This window comes from Amblyomma maculatum, chromosome 4 (genome assembly GCF_055883805.1).
Source record: "Amblyomma maculatum isolate TAMU_Amacu chromosome 4, ASM5588380v1, whole genome shotgun sequence".
Lineage (NCBI taxonomy): Eukaryota > Metazoa > Arthropoda > Arachnida > Ixodida > Ixodidae > Amblyomma > Amblyomma maculatum.
Window position 1 is genome coordinate 82,790,480 of NC_139347.1, and position 19,620 is coordinate 82,810,099.

Consider the following 19,620-nt stretch of genomic DNA (forward strand, 5'->3'; position numbering starts at 1 on the left):
GTTTGATTTACAGGCAGACTCCATGTCGCCTGTGATGTATCTCCATTATTCGTCAAATTTCTATATGACTCATTTGTCGTTGGCAAAGACTCCCGAGCTTAAATGGGTAGAGTTCTCCATGGTTTCATTACGTGTCACGATTCCTAAATACTATTTCAACTTCAGAAAGCATGAACTTGAAACGTGTGTTTACAACATATTGCGATTCCGTCTGCTTGTAGGCGCCGGCTTTTAAGCCGTCCTCTTCCGGGCCGACGTGTCCCCTAGATTTTGTTGGCATCCAGTGGTAAGCAAATCTTCGATTTCTGGAAAAATTTCCTGTCAGAGCTCTTGCGTCAAATGGGGTCTTACTAGCGCTGATATAACTAGGCCTCGATGTTGTGCCCGTTAAGTTGTACCTGCGCGCATGTGCTCCCACGCGCATATCTTCTCATTATCACCGGTCGATTTATAAGCTGCTTTGTTTTTCTGCATCTACATGAAGACTGTACAGGGGACAGGGCAGTTGTGGTGGCCGCTTTAGTGATTGATTTTGAAGCCTTACAGCGAGCTTGGGTTCCATGATGTGGCTCCTCCACGCGTTCAGAACGCCTGCTCCTAGAAAAGAATATCCTCAAAGTAAAAGTGTCGTTTGAGAAGTAAATTTAAAAGGCTTAAGTGCAATAATTCGATAACGGTCAGCAGAGCTATTCGGACTTGTCTCAGCACATGTCCCGCTAATGCGTATTTATAGTATTGTGTTTGCACATCGATCTTGAATGTTGTCCCGCAGTGCCTTGCCCGGTCACTGATGGATAAATGAACTGGGCCTGCGTTCCAGATTTTGTATTGCAAGGCAGGTTAAATTCTATTCAATTTTTATTGCCTGCGGAATTGCGGCCGGGTCTCATGTCAATAACTGAATCGCGCAGCGCCTGGAAGGTCCGCTCGCTAGCATTTGCTTGCCGACAAATGCAACAGCAAAGCTGATAGCGCGCTTGCATCTCTGCATACTTCAAAGTTTTGCCAAGAGAGATTTCTTTGGCGCGAAGGAGACTCTTCGTAGTTTCCAACCATATGTTTCTGCGGCAGCCCCGTTCGAGAACACTGTAAATGGAGATTTCTCGCCAATAAATAAAAGTTATCGGTCCTTGTTTACCCTTTAGCAAAGAAAAAGATAATAAACCTTCGCTTTCAAAGACAGCCGGATATTCTGCGTGAGCACGCCATCATTTGCCGAACCAAGATCGCGACGGAGGAGAGTTTTTTGAAGTCGGCTCCTTTTCATCCGTAAATGGTTCTTCGGAACGTCTCTCCGAAGCGCATTCAGCGTATGCGTGTGAGTGGAACTTCTTGACTCGCAAAAGGGACGTCCACGATAAGAGAGAACGAGCGATTTCCAGTTTACTTTTAATCCTTGGCGGCAATCCGTCGTTAAAAACCGATTACCGAAGCCCCAGTTTTCATTTCTCAAACTTTCTTTTATTATTGTCACTTGAATTTATGCCATCTTACTATAGCGCTTCGGTGCCTGACGTCAAAAAAGCAGAATGCGCTCACGCCTCTAGTAGCCACTGCTCGGGAACTGCATTCAACGCGTGTCGCTGTAAGCATACAAAAGAAAACTAAGCACATACATACACTCACATGCGGCTGATTGTGGGCATACAGGCAATGCGCAGGAACTTCTTGAAGCGGCGTTCGCAGTTTGATTTTTTTTTTTTCGAGACTTCTCAAGAGCGGATGGAACGAAAAAAAAAAAAAAAGTAAGGATGCAGAGCAGAGAAAGATGAAAGGAAAGAAACTAAGTGTAAAAGGCAAACGCGCCGATTTACGGCGTTTTCGGACAAAGGTTAACCATAACGAACCGTCTTCAACCGCGCTAACGCGCTGCACTTCGTTCTATATTTCCTTCGCCTAAGAAACAGTCTTATAGGATCATCGCCAAGTGGTTTTCTGTCGAAGTGGTCGGGCTCGTCTTTTATTTTTCATTTTATTTATTTATTTTTTTTTTTTTTGCGAGAAGTTGCGTGTTTCTTTCTTCGTTCTTCTTTCGATAAAGAAGCATTTCCCCCTTTCCTGTCCCTCCCGCACTTTCACAAATTAGTCAGGACAATAACTGCGGCGGCCTTAACGGGTCTTGTTATGAACCGATCTCGGCCATATCCCGCACTTCGAGGCGCCCCCCTTCTGCCCGCGTGTTTCTTCCGTCCGGTCGAGTTAGGAAAGTGCCTCGCTCAGCTGTGGCGCGTTAGGGGCGTCGAAGGGCGTTGCTTACTCTGCAAGTGTTCTGCTTTCCGGATGGCAACCTGCACGCACTTCCTGGCATCGGCACCCACGCCGCTGCGCCAGTAATTACGCTAATGATGTCTCGACCCCCTGCTTCTTGTTTTCGCGCGCCCTTTACCCAGCAAGGGCGTTACTTTATTGGTTGCTGTATGTGCGCTCATTCACTGTACATTCGTTTCCATGTTGGTGCCTGTTGTGGTTGCTGCCGTCTTCGAGCTGGTGACCTTTGCTCGGACGTTGGAAACAACGCAGCGGAATGTTTTGCATTCTGTTTCTCTAAAATAGTGTAACATTCTCCACGTTGATCCTTGCAACCTTTATTGAGGAGGTCATCTTTCTCCCGATAGGGCGTAGTGACGCGTGGGGGCTCTCTCTCTCTCTCTCTCTAAGCCCCATTATATCATCAGCCACGAAGTGGACTCAGCAGAACCCAGGGAAGATATCATCAGCCTGATTCGGGATTGGCCAGCTCCTCAGCGCTGGACAGTTGCGGCAGTTAAGCGCTAGCCAATCACGAAGAGCGTTTTACAGTAAAAAAAAAAAAAAAAAAAAAAAAAATGATTCCTTAAATAGTGTAGCTGAGTTTCGACAAGCTGGTTATTGATGCCGAATGCAGCGTTCGAAAACACATGGAGAACACGAAGGATACACCGCACAGCGCATGTGGTTTCTGCGCGTTGCCCGTGTGTTTTCGAGCGCTACAGTCTTCATCATGAGCTCCCTTACGTCCAACCTGTGTGGTTAAAGCTACCTTCGGTCTCCATGTATGACACGGTCATAGCGACATCGATGTCGGCTGCGCCAGTGGTCGCATTGGAATTAGGCGTCCTGTCTGTCACCGAAGTAGTCGCGCCCGAGCTCGTCGCTGCATGGTTTAAAGCGGCATATCTTAGGTTCGGAATCCGACCTGCTAGAGGTGTATGCGGAGGCTTGAGAGCACGTGGTGAGACATGTTCGCACTGTCTGAATGATAACCTCGTCTCGCCCATTTTGCTACGAAGAAGAGAGGGAAAGGAAGGTCACATATTCTCATGTTCTGCGCAAAATAAGGCCACGCGCCGATTTTTCATCGCTAACGGGGTGCACTTTCTTTTACTGCGATGTGTATAATAGCCAGGAGATCTCCGTGTGTCACAATGACCTTCAATGTTTAGCCAAGGTCAGACCTTAAGTTACACTACAGGGGGACCAGGAAACGGTCAATTGTCAAGGTCAAAGGTCACGTGTACAGCCATTGAGCGCGACTTGCCGTGGAGGCGCTGTAGCCGTTAAATCACGCGGGGTTCAAAGCCGAGCATTGGAGGCAGCTACGGCTTCCGCACGAAGGAGTCACGTGATCATCGTAGAAGCTTTGCCAGACGTAGCCACATGAAAGCACCAGGTTTAAGCTAAGCTAAACCATGAGCAATTTTTTTTTTTCTGCATCGTAGTGCCTCGGCCATCTGCAGACGTTGGTATAACCTATCATGGAAATGCCTGTGTTTACCCGACAGGAAGAACATGCGTGCAGACGGATTCAGGGGACACTTGCGCGGCTTTTGATAGTTCCTTGCACGCATGCTGTTTGTATGTAACAGGCAGCCTGTACTTCACGCAATGAGCCGTCATGACGAAGCCCGTGACGCAAAGGACATATTCGCCTGCGGCGCGCGCGCATCCACGGGCGTGCGAATGCATACGATTTCCTGGATAAACCTCCTGCCTGTCTTGTCAAGGCATTTTTGTTCACCACTTTACATCTTCATGAGTGACTATTGGTTAATCACCTTAGTGTAGGATATATCATCATCATCATCATCATCATCATCATCATCATCATCATCATCATCATCATCATCATCATCATTATTATTATTATTATTATTAATAATATTTTTATTATTCTATGAAATAAAAATGCAGCGTAGTAGAATGTTCTGTGTAATTAAGGCTTGTTTGAGCGCTTTGAGTCAGCACAGATGTCCTACAGCATCGCCGTCCTCTGCTGTGCCTGCCCCAAACTATCCAGTCACTTTTCATTCATTCATTTCAAATTTATTTCAAACAACAGAAATAAGTTGTGCGGGGTGTTATGAAGTTAAAGATACAGGAAAAGCTAGCATGCTAGCTTTTTCTGTATCTTTAACTCGATAACACCCCGGACAACTTTTTTCTTTTGAAAATGGTAGGAATTACACGAACCGGGACAATGAGAATGGTAGCAAGAAGGAAACAATATACACCCCTAGACGACTGCGGGAAATTGGGTCTTTTTTTAGACGATTACAAGTGATGCTGTGACCTCGCTTGTAACTTTATTTTATAGCAGAATCACGAGACAGTTTTCTGCTAGCTAAAGCTCCTGAAAAAAGCGTACAGCGTCAAATAAAAATTAAAAATATTGTAAGGGTTCAGCTGTCCTTGAACCCAGTTTCACGAGCGTAAGCCATCGGCTCAGTTGCTGCTGCCGCTTTGTTCTTAGCACGCTCGCGCGCTTTCTAAGCCCCTCGACAACGGGCAAGTCTATAGGTCCTTGTTGTTCCAGCGTCTCTGCAGCCTGCCTGGTACGTCTGCCTTTTCTGTCTTCAGGGAGAGTGGCTCCCTCTACGCCACGCCGCGTCATTTTCACGCGTCATCTGGTGGATTCGCCCGACACTACGCTCGCGGACCTTGCCCGCACTCGCCCAAACGGCGTATCTGCATGGCGTATTTAGCTAGGTTAAATGAAGGAGCGGTACAGATGGAATTTTGTGAAGACTGCGATGTTCACTGCACAGAGTGATATTGTGTTGCGGTTTTACGCCGATACACATCGCTAGAATTTGTTTCAGTTTTACACGAGGCGGTATCGGCTGCGGCGATGCATAATGTTCTCGCGCCTGGGTCAGGAAGGCTGATCTGTTCGGTCCGGAACGGGTTCGAAACCCACTTGCGGCATTGTTTATTGCGGCGCAGCTGTGGCGAAGCGCGAATGAAACTGGCGCATGCGCAGCACTTAGCTTGCGCAGATGACCTTGGAGAATACTAGCACTTGGACTTATGCTGCAAGAAAAATATATCCTCTCATCGCGTTAAGAAGTACGACAATGACGAAATCCAACGAAAAAATGTATGCTGCGTAGGATTGGTATGCTACATGATGTAATGATTGGTGCGTTCTATTGTTCGAGGCATGCCTTATATTTGGCGGCTAATTTTGTCGTTGTTTTTTGTGGGCGTGTTTTCTCTATCCCAGCAAGCTGTCAGCTCTGGAAATAGCGAACCAGAAGTAAAGGTATACACTACCCCTGCTCCTAATGAATTGCGTTCCTAGCTCCGAAACGGTGAACGCCATTATAATACACGCACAAGCACCGCCAGCTACGGATGACAGAGCGCTGCGCCCACTCGTCACGCAAAAAGAAATATGACTGTCGCCGCTTCACGCGTCAGTGACGGTCGCGTGCCAGAACCGCGGTGCCGGACACTTAACGCTGGGCGCAGGCCACGGCAAACACACGCAGAGAGAGAGAGAGCAAACAACCCCGGCACTGTCGCCACGCTGTTCGTCCCCCCGAGCCGCCTCTCGGAACGTTGGCGCGCGCTTTACCACTCGGGCCGACTAGCGCCACCGTCCTCCGTGTTGTTTCGCACGACGACGCGACCAGCGCGAGGACAAACAGGCTCGCCGTTTCCGGGAACGCTGCCCTTTATATTTGTGCACGAAGCCGCGGCGCCTCTACTACCGGGCCTCGCGTTAAAACGGTGCACCGCGGTGTACGCTATAACAGCTTGACCCCAGCAACTCGGAGCCCGGTATTTGTCGCATAGCTATTCCCAGGAAACGAGAGTTCAAGGCTCGCCCGGGGACTGGGAGTTGCTGTGACCTGTGCCGATGACCAGCCAATACTGCAGTCGGGTTATTAACCAAACTTGAAGCTTTATCTGAATTGCGAGTAATTTCGTCAATTTGTCAGGTCCGAGACGTCGAGACGCCTGCGTTGTAGCTTGGGCGCCGCTGCATAGCACTGCTGCATGGTGGGTGCATTTTGCTCGTACCAGGGCATGTCGCCGCCGCCGCCATTACGGGACCTGCCTCTTCCTCTTCAGTGGCGGTCGTGGATGGACGGCGCTCTTCGCTGCCGCTTGGACGAGGGGGAGGAGAGCCCCGCCTGACCGTCGCCCGGTGTGGTTAATGGCGGAGGTCCCCGTCGAAAGTAGTGCTCTGGGAGAGTAGTAGTTGTGCAGGAGCGGCCACGCTTGCTCGCCTCGCGGTCCGGCTCGCCCTGCTAGTGGTTGTTTGTCCGCGCCACCTTAGACGTAGTGTTAGCAGTGGTCCTCGTCTCGCCCGGCCGTTTTTGGAGGCCTGCCGAAGACGCAGTTACGCTATGGCCCGTCTCCCTGCACGCTGCTCAGTGACCTCTGAAAAAGTTCCTGTAAGGTATAGCATCGCTCCAGGCGAAGAGTTTGGCTGTCTGGTGTTCTTTTATGAGCGTATTTTCTGTGGGCCTGGTAACCGCGACTATCTAGCGAATGCTGTACTCCTGGGGTACTTAGAGCAAAGGGGCAACAGAACCTTTCAGTTTACCGCTTTTCACTGTGTACACAAGGGACTACATCTACAATTGACGTCACCGCTGCCACCTGGCGCCATCCAAAAACATGTACGCGTTGCACCAGGAACGATCTTTTGGAAATTTCGACCACCTGGGGTACTTTAACGTGCACTGACATCGCCGGCTCAGCTAGGTGACGAGTTAGATCAGTAACGACAACACTTTAGTGATATGTTTTGGTATTCTCAATGTCTAAACATCTGTGCTGTGAAGTACATGGTGTGCAAAAAAAAAGTCAAACTTTGATAACTGGATGGGTGCACCTACTCCAACCTTTCAAGGAGAGACTTGAATGCGTTTTCAGACAGTGCGATGTGAAAGGAGGCAGGCGCCTGCCTCCATTCTAAGCGCAGTTCCCCGATGCTTTCTTTTTTTTTTCTTCTTCTTCTTTATTGCCTGGTCTTGACACATTACATTTCACGAGACCAAAATCAACAAAAATCACTCAAATACTATTTACATACGCTATTTACATGTGCCACACTAAAATTCACGCATACACAACAAAGGCTCTAGCCTTGAGTCACTCGGGATGTTCTGCTGCAGCTTTCTGGATTGCCAAAAACCTGTCCACGCTTTCCCGAAAGTAAATTCTGGCAAGTCGTGCATCTTTATCGCAATGGTTACTTGCCATTCTTGAGCGCCATATACAGTGGAGGCCCATGAGCATAATTAAATCAAATGGTACCCCATCTTCACTTTCTACGCATAAGTACCGAATGTCATGCGAATCTAGCGGAAAATCTTTCATTAGCATTCTTTGCAATACGTCCCAAAAATATACTCCTTCCCAACAGTGTAAAAATACATGGTCTATGGTTTCTGGCTTCCATATTAAAAAGTGCGATCTCGATCCCTAGGATATGAATAATCCCTATTTCTCCAAAAATGTTTTTACCGGCAAAGTTCCGGAGTGCAATTTAAAAAAAGAAGGTTTTTGCTCCTGGCGTCACGTGCATTCCTTTTACCCTTTTTAAAACATCTGCCCCTGGGCCTCCATCGTACAAGGCCCTGTACAAAGGCACAGGGAACATAATGTCACACAATGCACGATACAATTTCTTTCGCTTTACTGTAGACAAATAATCACCTGAAAACCGCGCTGAAAGGAACTGAACAGTTCCTACGACTTTTCTATAAAAACCCTTGATCCCTGCGGAAAATCTTCAGTTGAAACAACGTACTCCGGTAGCAGCCGCCTCAGTCTGACTTGGAATACGGTGCGTAAAAAAGGGTCAGTCGTGTCTCTAAAAAACAAGAAAACGACTGACCAGCTGTCGCAAAAACAGGTGGCCCAATCCTAGCCCACCATCTTTTACTCGTCTGAACAAGTTAGTCCGGCTTCAGCGCTCCCATTCAGACGCCCATACAAATACGGCGAAATTCCTGTGCAGCTTCTGAATATTTAACCGTGAACAGTGCAACACCTGCATAACATACCAGAGCTTACTGATAAAGAACAAGCTGCAAACTGTGGCCCTTGCAAAAATAGATAGGTTGGTCCCTCTCCACTTTTCAGCAGTTCGCCGATGCTGTTCGCAATGTTTCGAATGTCACATGTGCCCGGCTAAAGCAGGGAGCTGTGAAAAGACTGATGAGCGAATAAACATATGGCGCAAAGAATAGCCCTGTATTTCTAGGAGGCTTTTGGGCAATGAGGCCTGCATGTGTTCCCTATCACTTTATAGGAACCTGAGCGGTATGAATCTGTAAGATTTTCTACTAAACATCAGTGAGAGTTTGGAGGCCTTTCTGCTCGTGTTTTTTCGTCGGCCACCGTATTAGGTGGCCTGAAACGGAGTTTGTGGGTTATATTAGCTTTGGTAAATCGCTCATTGTTCAACTTGACCTGCCCTCATTTCAGCCGGCCTTGATGCTCGTCAGCACGCGGATCTATAGACTTGCACCGGACATGAAACACACACACACACACACACACACACACACACACACACACACACACACACACACACACACACACACACACACACACACACACACACACACACACACACACACACACACACACACACACACACACACACACACACACACACACACACACACACACACACACACACACGCGCGCGCACGCACACACACACACACACGCGCACGCGCACGCACGTACGCACGCACGCACACACACACACACACACACACACACACACACACACACACACACACACACACACACACACACACACACACACACACACACACACACACACACACACACACACACACACACACACACACACACACACACACACACACACACACACACACACAGAGGAAAGCACTGCAAATGATAACCTGGTTACGTGCAATGCAGGCAGGAATCGCAGCAGACATGTAGTCATGAAGCATTCCTTGCTCTTCGTAAAGCTCAGCGACTTCACTTTCCCCGCTTCAATGTCACGACGCCAGCCGCTCTGCGAAGAACCTTGGGCAGCACAGAAATAAAAAATAAAAGAGGAAAAAGAAAAAGTGAAAAGAAAAAAACCGATCGATTACCTGGAACTTCAAACTTCAAGTATTTCCAAACCGCTCGAGACCTCGAGACGCTTGTTTACGGACTCTCAGTATATCGAAGCAGCTCGCAGATTCAAAATAAGGGTCGTTTTGCGTGCTTGTAAGAAGCGTATCCAGACTCAATTTTTCCACGTATTTCTGCGCAAAACATAATTTGGTGTCTGACGCTGTTTGGGTAATTCGCTTCCTTAGCTCTCAAATGGTATTCGTTCACGATGTGAGCGGCCAGCATAACATATAAGAACGCGTGCTCAAGTTACGGCCTCTTCGGGTACCGTATAGAAAAGCGCGAAAGAAGGAAATTAAGAGAGCGCCAAGCTGCGCCTCCGGGCGAGGCGCTGCGCCGCCTTCTTCGGTCTTATTGCTGGAGGACGCGAAGGCTTCGTGTTTGCAGTAATAACAGAGCGAGCCGCCGAAGCTCTCATCAGCGCTGCGCCAGTCAGTTTATGGAAGACCGGCGCCGACTTCGCTTTCGAAGTTTGGTGCGCGAACGCACGCACGTGCTCCCGGCCAGTGCAGTATTTACAGGAACACTTCCCACTTCGACCATCAATCAACTTTCGTTCGGCGAAAAGCGGAAAGAACACGCAAAATAAAGGCGGAAAAACGAGGGCAGAGGGAGCGACTAACGCGCCTGGCGTTTCCGTTCGTCGCTTGGCGCGTTTTATTTTCTTTCGAGTGCCTTTCTTTTTCTCTTTTTGTGTGTTTTTTTAACGCCGATGAGACGCGACGGCGACGAGAGAGCTGCCACGGCGGTGCCTTTTTCTTTGATTTCACTCCATCGGTTCTGTTTCTGATCTCGAAATTCAAGGTAGCTCTCCCTTCGCGGCTGGAACCCGTGCCGTCGTTGTTGTTTGCTTCATTTTATCCGGCGAGTGGTGGAACGAGGAGAAAGCAAGCGGGAAACAAAATGGCGTGTTTATCCTCTCTCGTATCGAGGCGGGAGAAACCTCTAGGGATGCTGCGTAGTTTCTGTTGCTTCCGCAGCCGCTCAGTCTGAAGTTGAGCTCTTGCGTTCTGCGAGCGCGTTGAAATGCCTCGCGTGCGCGAGGGGGCAAGAGGGGGGGATGCGTGTTCCCGACTAATTTCTCGGAACAACGGCGTTCGCTTTTCCTATAGGCTTCCCACTGCGTTTTATTTTACTTACTTGTATACTTCTTTTTTTTTTATCGCCATTGTTCCCAGCTGCTCTTGCTTCATTTAGCCCTCATCCTCTCTTTCTAATTTTCGCGGAACTTGACCGCTTCGTTTCCGCTGACGTTGCTTTCTGCCTCCTGTTGTTTTCTATTCGTTCCTTCCTTATAATCGCTCGTTCTGCTTTACTTTTCCTGTGCGCCCGCAGATGTGCTTAACGGTAACCGTCTGATGATTTCCCACTGTACTCCTAGCTGTCGACAGTCGCGTGGTTTGGTAGTATTAAGTAGCTTAGTTGCGTTAATTCGCGAGAGGCAAGAAAAGGACGGAGAAGAAAATACCGTTCGCAACTGAAACGTTGCTCCGAGTCCCGAAGAAAGAATTTGCGCTTCCAATGTGGTCGAGACAGGGAATGGCAATTAAGCAAAGTTTGAAAAGTGCAGTCGAACGGCGATTGCTATGTGGAAGTCGTGATTCGTGTGAAGAGAAGTAGCTGTCTGTGTGGTCGATAAAGAAAAGTCGGAGACTTTGCTAATGCGATCGATAGGGTGCTCGGACTAGTTACGAATATCGTACGCCGTGCTTCGATGCGCGCGGCATGATGGAGAACGAGGACGCAACGCGTGTGGTTTTTCCGATAAACTTAGCGTGCAAGCTACAGCCCGCAGTGCTGAAACGAAACTGCGTCCTTTCTCTGAGCCGCGAAGACTTCCACGCAATAATCGCAGTATTCGCATTTACTTTGCTCCAAATGAAATTACTGCATCGTTGCATTTAAGTGCTGTGAAATCTAGCTCGCGCTGAGTCCTTTTTTTTTTTTTTTTCCCTTATCCTTTTTTTTTCTCTCCTGATTTTTCGTTCTTTGCCCGGCACCCCATCGATCCTATTCTCTGACGCGTGTGTAACAAATTTGTGAATTATTACTTTCTTTCGTTTTCTTTTTTTTTTTTTTACACAGTTCTTTTCTCGGTTGTCATATTTTGATCTTATCCTTTATACGCACTATAGAACGTTTTGACCAGCCACGTACAGGTGCCGACATAAGTAAACGGAGCGCGCTTTTGAATTTAAGTTAGAATCACGGCCTCTGCAATGGAGATAAGAAAACAGTATTTGTCCAAGTGAATTAAAGGGCATCGCACATACAGTGAATGCCAGTTACAATTATGCAAGGCGTGGAAAATTGTAGAATGAAATAGCGTGCTCCGTTGACTTTTGTTCGCACCGGTACGGTCTTCGACAAAAATACACAGCCCATGGGGTTACCTTCTAAGTAGTGTAAGTATGCTGGATGCACGCGTCTCAAGCGTTGGCAATTTCGCAAGAAATGAAAAATCTCGTCCTCATTCTTCGCAAGTTTAAGAATTCAAAGAGTGCGCTTCCGGCCTTGAAGGAATTTATTTGGGCTGTATTTTTTTTTTTTTTTTTTTTTTTACAAAGATGACATGTACTTCTCTGTGTTATAGTTGCAGGGGATGAAATCTGCCGTTGTATTCGGCGTATCGTGGCTACATGCTTCATACAATTTTGCATGTGTATATCCTTTTTCGCTTTTTTCGTCTTGACTCAAAACGGATGCTTGATGTCATAACCTCTTACTTAAAAAAAAAAAAAAAAAAAAAAAAAAAAAAAAAAACATGCTTTTCGCCATCTAGTTTATAATCAGTTATAACAGGTTATAACTACATTTCATCTGTCCTTTAGTGACGGCTTCTTCGCTGCCATTGATCTTAGTTTTATTTTCAGCATATAACCTATTTTCTCAACCTATCACCGCATTACGGCGCGCATATCGCTGGCCAGTGATTGGTAAATAAAAATTAAGTAACTCTTTTGTACAGCCACGGCCGCTCGATCTCTCGTGCGGGAGATGGAGCGGCCGCGGTGCACTGGCACCGGACGCTCAAATTAGATAAAATTAAAGATGTCTTCTTACTGCTTGACACGCTGAAGCCAACGTGATTGTTTCTGAGTTGTAAATAGGGATAAACAAGCCACGACGGAGTGCTAACGTAGGTTGAGTTCATGACCTTCAAGTAGCGTCGTTTTCTTCTCTTTATTTCGCACCCCCCACCGCTCTTCGCTCGGTTCGAGCGGAAAACGCGAGAGCCGAGCACTGCCAAACGATTTCCCCCACGTGGCGTTCGTTGAGAGAGTGCGCGCGTTTACGCAAAACAAAGCTCGAGTCATCAGGAACGCAGTTTACTCCGCGCTTGCCCTGATCCTCAAGACCCCTTCCCCAATCCCCTCCTCCTCTTCGCGAAAGCCGACCCGCGAAAAGCATCGATGCGGCAGAATGCTTCGCGTTATGTAAAAGCGAACGACGACTCATTTGTTTCTTTTCCTACATTCTCGCAGAATAAAAGCGCCAGGCGATTCCTAAATGGTCGAGTTAGCAGAACACGCTGAGAGCGAGAACGCAGGATGCGAAGGACTAGTGGTGCAGAAGCTCAGGTTAGGCGCAGGTTCAGGCCGGGCTAGAAAGGGGGGGTGGCGGGGGGGGGGGGGGGGGGGCAGCACTTAATGATCCGTTTTATGAACCTTTGCCAGTGGCGCTTCGGCTGAGACCGTTAGGCTGCGCTTTTATCGTTCCAGACGCTCAGCTGCTTTATTTCTTTTACGCAAGACAGAACCGCGCAGCGCCGCCTTTGCGGGCGCCGAGGAACAAAACGTATTTAATAAACTTCTAATAGGCGCCGCGCACGCGAAGACGATGAGGGCCCGAGAGTGCAGTGCGAATGGCGCGCAAGCTCGGCGATGAGCAGCGTCGGTTGGTAGCGGTCACCCGCTTTCCTTGCCCCTGATGGCATCTAATGACAACCCTCCCGGCGCCGACGGCGCTTTGGTGGCAGCGGCCGACGAACGCGAATGCCTTGTCCAACGATCCGCGGTGGCCGCCGAATCGCCGACGAACCAGGCGTCTCCGCTGCGGTCGACCCCGCAGCAGTGGCTGCTGGCGAGTGTGGTCGTTAGGGCTACTCGTGCTTAGCACCGTTTGAAGGGATCTGAAGAGGGCTGGGCAAAGGCACAGTCACACTGCGGCGTGCGGCATTCCGGGAATTCCTGGGCAGAGTTCAGCTTCACCACAAGCTTCTCTGTTTGAAACTACAACGGCCAAAACAAAATTTTCGAATGTTTGGAGTCATCTGAACCACGAACATTTCGCTCATTTAGGTGTTGCAACTTTCTTTACGTAACCGTCACTGCCATGCCTCTTTGAGAAGGGAGTGACCATGAGCGTTTCACGTTTATCAATAAATACTCTCCCCCCCCCCCCCTCCTCCTCCTCCTCTTTTTTTTTTTGTTCTCCCTGAATATTTTCTCTATCGCACGAGGCACCTTTACCAAAAATAGTGCCCCACATAATTCAAACTGAATTCTTCGAACTGTCAGACTCTTCGCTATGGTTTTACACGTTTCTACCCTAGCGAAAAAACTACGAGTCACAATAACGTCTTACAGATTTCTCATACCAAACTCATACTAAACTCACATATATCTCATACAATCTCATATATCTCATACATTCAATGATATTTGTATGAGATTATATGAGATCTATACGAGTTTAGTTTGAGAAATCTGTATGAGGTTATTGTGACTGATAGGGTTTTTTCGCAAGGGTAAGCCTTCGTTCTCTCAGGCAAGTGGTCTTCTCTGCAAATTTCATAACTAATTCTCCCCATTTCTCGAACAAGGGTCTATTCTTGTTTTTAGTACGGCGCGTGTTATCGTGTATAAAAGAGCTGTCATTGTGGCGATAACGGTCCGTGGGCAACCGGAGCAGAAGTGCTCCTCTTGCGATCCACTCTATCGCCTACATATACATTTGTTGACAAGTATACAGTGGCAATGCGTACAACGTCGCTCCAGCTCAGAAGCTCCGAACAATCAGAAGTTGGGTGGGACGTGCTGCCGTGTTTGTCTGTCGTCATCTTAATAACACTGGATGTCCTTAACTTTAGCGCTGTATCCACTACCAGAAAGCGTTTAGAAAATTGCAGGAACTCCCATGTAGAGACACCGTTACAGTGTGATCCCAGTCTCAGCCGATATAAAGAGATGGATAGATCGCTCAGTCAATAAATGTGTAAACAAACAAACAAGTAAATAAAACCATTCACCCAATCCATCCTTGCAAGGCTTCTCTAGTCGGGCAGTGAAGTATTCGCGCAATAACCTAATTTATGAAATCAAAGAAGCAGTTAAGAAATCAACCAAGCAAGCCATGTGAAATGGAAAATTGCTTAGTTGAACCATGTAGGTGATTTTGTGACTCAGTCGATAAACCAACGGAACGACGAGACATGTAACATATCAGCTGGCTGCTAATTCCCGCTCTGAAATTGTTCGCTCCCTTACACACGGTCTCTTTTTCTCGCGCAGAATGTGACATGGGGGACTGAATGGACTGTCTCTTGGCCAGCAGCCCCTGCGTTTTTGCCGTTCCTGAAAAACTGGTAAGTGAGGCACGACGTATACATTTCAAACGTGGCCAGGATTTGCCTGGCAGCATCCGGGAGGCGCAGATTCGTCTATCTTTTTGTTGTTATTGTTGTTGTTAGTCGCCGCGATGGTGCTCGACCTACGCGTTCTGGAAGACGAAGGGACAAAGAAAAAAAAAACATAGCAGAGACAGGGGCAGGTTTTCAGGCAAGCGTGCTGTCGGCTACCATGCTCGCAATAAAGCGCGATAATGAAACGGTCGATTGAGGCCGCAGTGCGGACAGTTTCCACGGCAATCGGAGCAGCAACAGTACTGGTTAAATAAACCCGATTTTGCAGATTCGAGTCAACGTCGGGCTAAGCAAGGTATTCTCGTGACTCGGCCCTGCTGGTGCTTACACGTACTCTATTCTAGCGCTTGCAGCGGGTCAAGCGAGTTAGCCTGCTGACTGCAGGCGACTCGTCTCAACTCGCTTACTCTGCCCGACCAAACTGCGTATACGTGATCGGGACAGCTGTTTTTACTACCCAAAAGGCGAACTCGACTCGAGAGCATGAGCACAGGGCTATTGTGTGTCTATGCCGTAAACCAAGCCGACTGTTAGACCATTTTCACGATTAGCCAGGTAACGTTACTTTCCAGCGCGTTGCCCTGATAATGGTGTCATTGGATATCAGTAAGACAAGAAAATGCAGAACAATTAAGCGTGCTAGCACTTCACATGTGCACGTGCTCTAATTGTTTCGGAAACAATGCTTGCCATATTTCGCTTCGTAAAAGACACGAACTACAGCTGTTCATCCAGTTCTAAAGCTTTGACTTGTTCCAGCCATAGATAGGACGCAGTTTTAAAGTGAAGCCAGGGTATCAGTTATCTCAGAAGTGTTTCCATGCATTTCTGGGCCTTCGATAACTTTCTTAATTCCCAAAATATTGCCTTCAAAAAATACTTGTTTGGTGTCCGGAAGCACCAGAAATACGTTAGATATAAAAACAGACATCACGGCGAGCCATGTGCTGTATGGTCTTCCCCACGTCCACGATAGCAGGGCATTATAGTGAGCCGTTAAGACTCGATATTAATAGGAGGCATAGAGGCTACTCCTAACAACTCAAATGTCACACTTTTATAATTCTGCTGTCCACTGTCGAGGCGAAAAATAAGATTATGAAACAGTATACAATCGAATCTGGATAATTCGCGATAATAAGTACTATCGAACTTATCTCTGAATTTAGCTGAACATGGCTTAGGGCCTTCAAAGGGGTGATTTCGAATAAACCGACAATTCGAATTTAGCGATTTCGTATTTACGAGATTTCGATCTACGCGTTTCAAAGCTAGGCTTCCGTGCTCGCCACTGCCCCGCTCCTCTCTCGTGCTCCTCATCTATGGGAGCGACGACGGGCCCCCTAAATCGCGGCTCTCCGCTCACGCGATAAACACTGTCCTTACTTCACAAGCGCTACGTTCTCCCACGACCCCTTTCTTTGTCAGCGTTGCCTCGGCCTAAAGAAAGACTGTTAAAAGTTTTCCTAGCCTTTTTTCCCGCCGAGACTTTAACAGCCGAGACGTGTTTACGGCGCCTATTAAGAGAGGATCGGCTAAGAGGTCGGCGGCCCGTATAAAACGGCACCGCCCTTTTCTTTTTGACTTCGCTGCTGCGTCGCGCCCGCTTGTCTCGCCCTTTCTTTGCACCATGTACGACGGTCTGAAGGTTTATGAGGAACTGACCCGGCTTCGAGCAGCGACGGCCGTATGGAGAACAAAGGCGAACACTAAACGGCCACACCCGAAGCTCGCCGCAGTGCTGAAAGGAGCGCTATAGCTCCCCTCTCCTGAGTTACAGGCCTATGTCCCGAGCGGCCAGCCGTGGCACACATTTTAGCGCTGGGGACGCAGTGGTGTATCGTCGTTTCTACTTCTTCGTCGCGCCTGTTTTCTTTTTTGTTTCTTATCTTTTCGCTCGATTTTCTCCACTCATTTTTGGAGCTGGGCACGCCACGGCTACTGCAGCTGTTGTACTCAGCCGGGTGAAGAGGTTAGACAAGAAAGCGGCAACAGCGGCGGCATTCCTGTCTTGTTGTTTCGGACCCTTTTGTAGTTGTCCCTTTTCCTCTTTCTTGTTCTTTCCAACCTAACTTTTTATTTGGCGCTTCTGTTTGTCCTCACCTCTGTTCGCCTAGTTCTATTCGGCGCAGTTTAGTAGTGTACTCAGGAGTAGAGTTACCGCCGCTTTGGGTTACTCATAACCACCTTATTGCCGTCACTTGCAAAAAATGTCTATACATTTTTTTTTTTTTTTGGTGAGTGCGCTTCCGCGTTTTTGCTGCAGCGAGTTCGAAAGACGTACACGCGTGTGCCTCCTATAATTCTTTGCTTTTAAAGCTTCTGTAGCAGCGAAGAATTTCGCACAAGCTCTGAACTTTTTTTTTTTTTTTTTTTTTTTTTTTTTCACCTAAGGTGGAAGAGTTTATAGAATTTTAGCCGATGCTCAGTTCTCTGTTCTGTACAGCGCTCCTGCGTGGTGTTCTTCTGAAACATTCTCTTTTTATAACTGTGTACTGCAGAAAGGACGGTGTTCTCAACTTCGTTGTTTAGACAGCGGGTCGAGTGTAGGTAAAGTTCTTTCTTTCGCCTTTATGTTCCGGCTGAGTATGCGGGCCTGCGCGCCAGCCAGCACCGCTCTGCTCTGCTGCCCTTGTCGCGCCATTGCTTTGTTCAGTGCCAGTTTCGCTCATTTTCTCTCAGCTGTGTTTACTTTTGCCCGTATTGTTATTTTTGTGAGGAAAAAAAAACATGACTTCGTTCATCCTGCTATGTAAACGGGTGTCCGTGCGTGCATTTAAATGGGACGTGTACACTAGCCATTCCAGCAATGCACAAATGTGCCATGCCAGAACAGCCTGGAATTTAGTTGGAGCTGCCGCCGCAGTCCGTAAAAGAGGGACTCACTAAATACTGCAAAAAGAAAAAAAAAAAGCAGACGAAAAATAAACGCAAGAAAAATTCGCGAGTGGAAGGGAAGGGGGAGAGAAGCTAGGGTCGCCCCGAGGACGTCTCTGTGGGACCGCGGCGTAAATCTTCCGAAGGAGACGCGTTGCTGGCGCCTCTCTGGTGCGCGGGATGAAGAGCGGCAGTGGGAGAGGGTGGGACGTCGGAAGCATGCTTTATGTGTGTTATTCGCCGCAATTTAACGTTATGTGCCCCCGAAGAACGCAAAGGAATGCTGCGCTCCCGCTCGGCAGTGCGTGGGCGCTGTGAGCGAAAAACGCCGTCGGCGGCGTTGGGAGCAAAGGAGAAAAGGGAGGCGGCTTGGATGAAGATGGGCGATGGGGGAGGAAAGGGGAAGGTTTGGGGAGGGGGTGGCGGGCTGGGTTTGTGTGCTTACTTGGGCGCGGGAGACCACGCGTATGATTTAGGGAGCTACAAGGAACTGCTCTTATGGGAAACGGCTTTTGCTGCGCACGGCCTGGGGCGCACACACGTATACATACAAATCGATACAAAGTACAGGCATACAAACGTACACGGCACTGTGGACGGAGGCCGTTGCTCGGTGTGCGCCTTGGTGGAAAGAGGAGCAGCTTTCTTTTTGCCCTCCTTAGGATGGAGGAGGGGGATAGAATTTAGTAGACGGAGCGTTAGGAGTAGAGGTGACACGAACCGAGGAAACACAGGGCTGTGAGTGAGAGTTAGGTGTGTGGTGCAGGGGAGAGCGAGAGGCATAAATACTGGCATGACACGAAAAATCCTGGGAGCCTGGGTACACTGTACACTCCCTTGACGTCGTGATGCTTGCGTCCAATGTATATAGCTCAGGTTTTCTTGAGAGAGGGCGCGTGTGCGTTTTCGCGAGTCTCTGTGTGTAGCAAAAGGGGCTGATGGTTGATGGTGACAGGAGAGTGTCTCGAGTTTTGAGCGTTTGGTCTTAGCGCGGGTTCGTTTCATTTTATTTCTCTTTTTATTTGAGACGGTTGGTTAGGCATCTTCCAAGCCGAGCGTGCATTACCGGGCGCTTCCAAATAAAGCGAGACAAAAAAAAAAAAAAAAAAAAGTCTGTAGGAGCAGTGGGTGAGCCGCGTAGCGGCGGCGAGAAATATCGCCCGTTGTCCGCCTCGCAAAAAGCGAGAGCGAGCGAAAGCCGCTCACAAACGGCACCCCTGAGATGCGCGCGTGCTTCGAGGCGTTATATGTGCGCTTAGATTAACGGGACCCCCGCCGTTAACTTTGGCATGAAGTCTAAACGGCCTCCCGCGTGCGCCCACTTGAAGTTTCTCCTCCTTATTCTCCGGAGATGTAGTTGAAGTACTGCGACGGAAATAAAAAAAAAAAAAAAGTGCGGTGTGACGCAAGTACGCGAGAAAGTTTTTATCGTTAAAGAAATGCGCGCGCTTCATTTCAGTGCTTATATATCTCTTCTCAATTTTCTCCTGTTTTCTCTTATTGAATGAGCGCTTGAGACAGCCGTTTGTTCTCTTGCCTTCGATGTATGTACAGTTCCCTGCCGTTCGTTCAGTCGGGTGGACATGGATGGCTCGCGGGGAAGAGGCGGGTGAAAGTCTATGATTGAATTGCTCGCTCTCAGGCTCGTCATGCTGGTTTCTTCCTGAAGGAGCAGCGCCAAAACAGCCGGAGGCAACGCTGAGTCTCTTTGCGTG

General features: G+C 48.3%; 1 protein-coding gene across 2 annotated transcripts in view; it reads left to right on the top strand.

Moving 5' to 3' along the window:
- LOC146191529 (uncharacterized) overlaps positions 1-19,620 on the top strand; it is a 295,812-nt gene that overhangs the window by 108,690 nt on the left and 167,502 nt on the right. For both annotated transcript variants that reach the window (XM_084602042.1, XM_084602043.1), the window contains exon 3: positions 14,898-14,971. The gene's annotated coding sequence lies outside the window, so the exon portion shown is untranslated. The remainder of the gene's footprint in view (positions 1-14,897; positions 14,972-19,620) is intronic.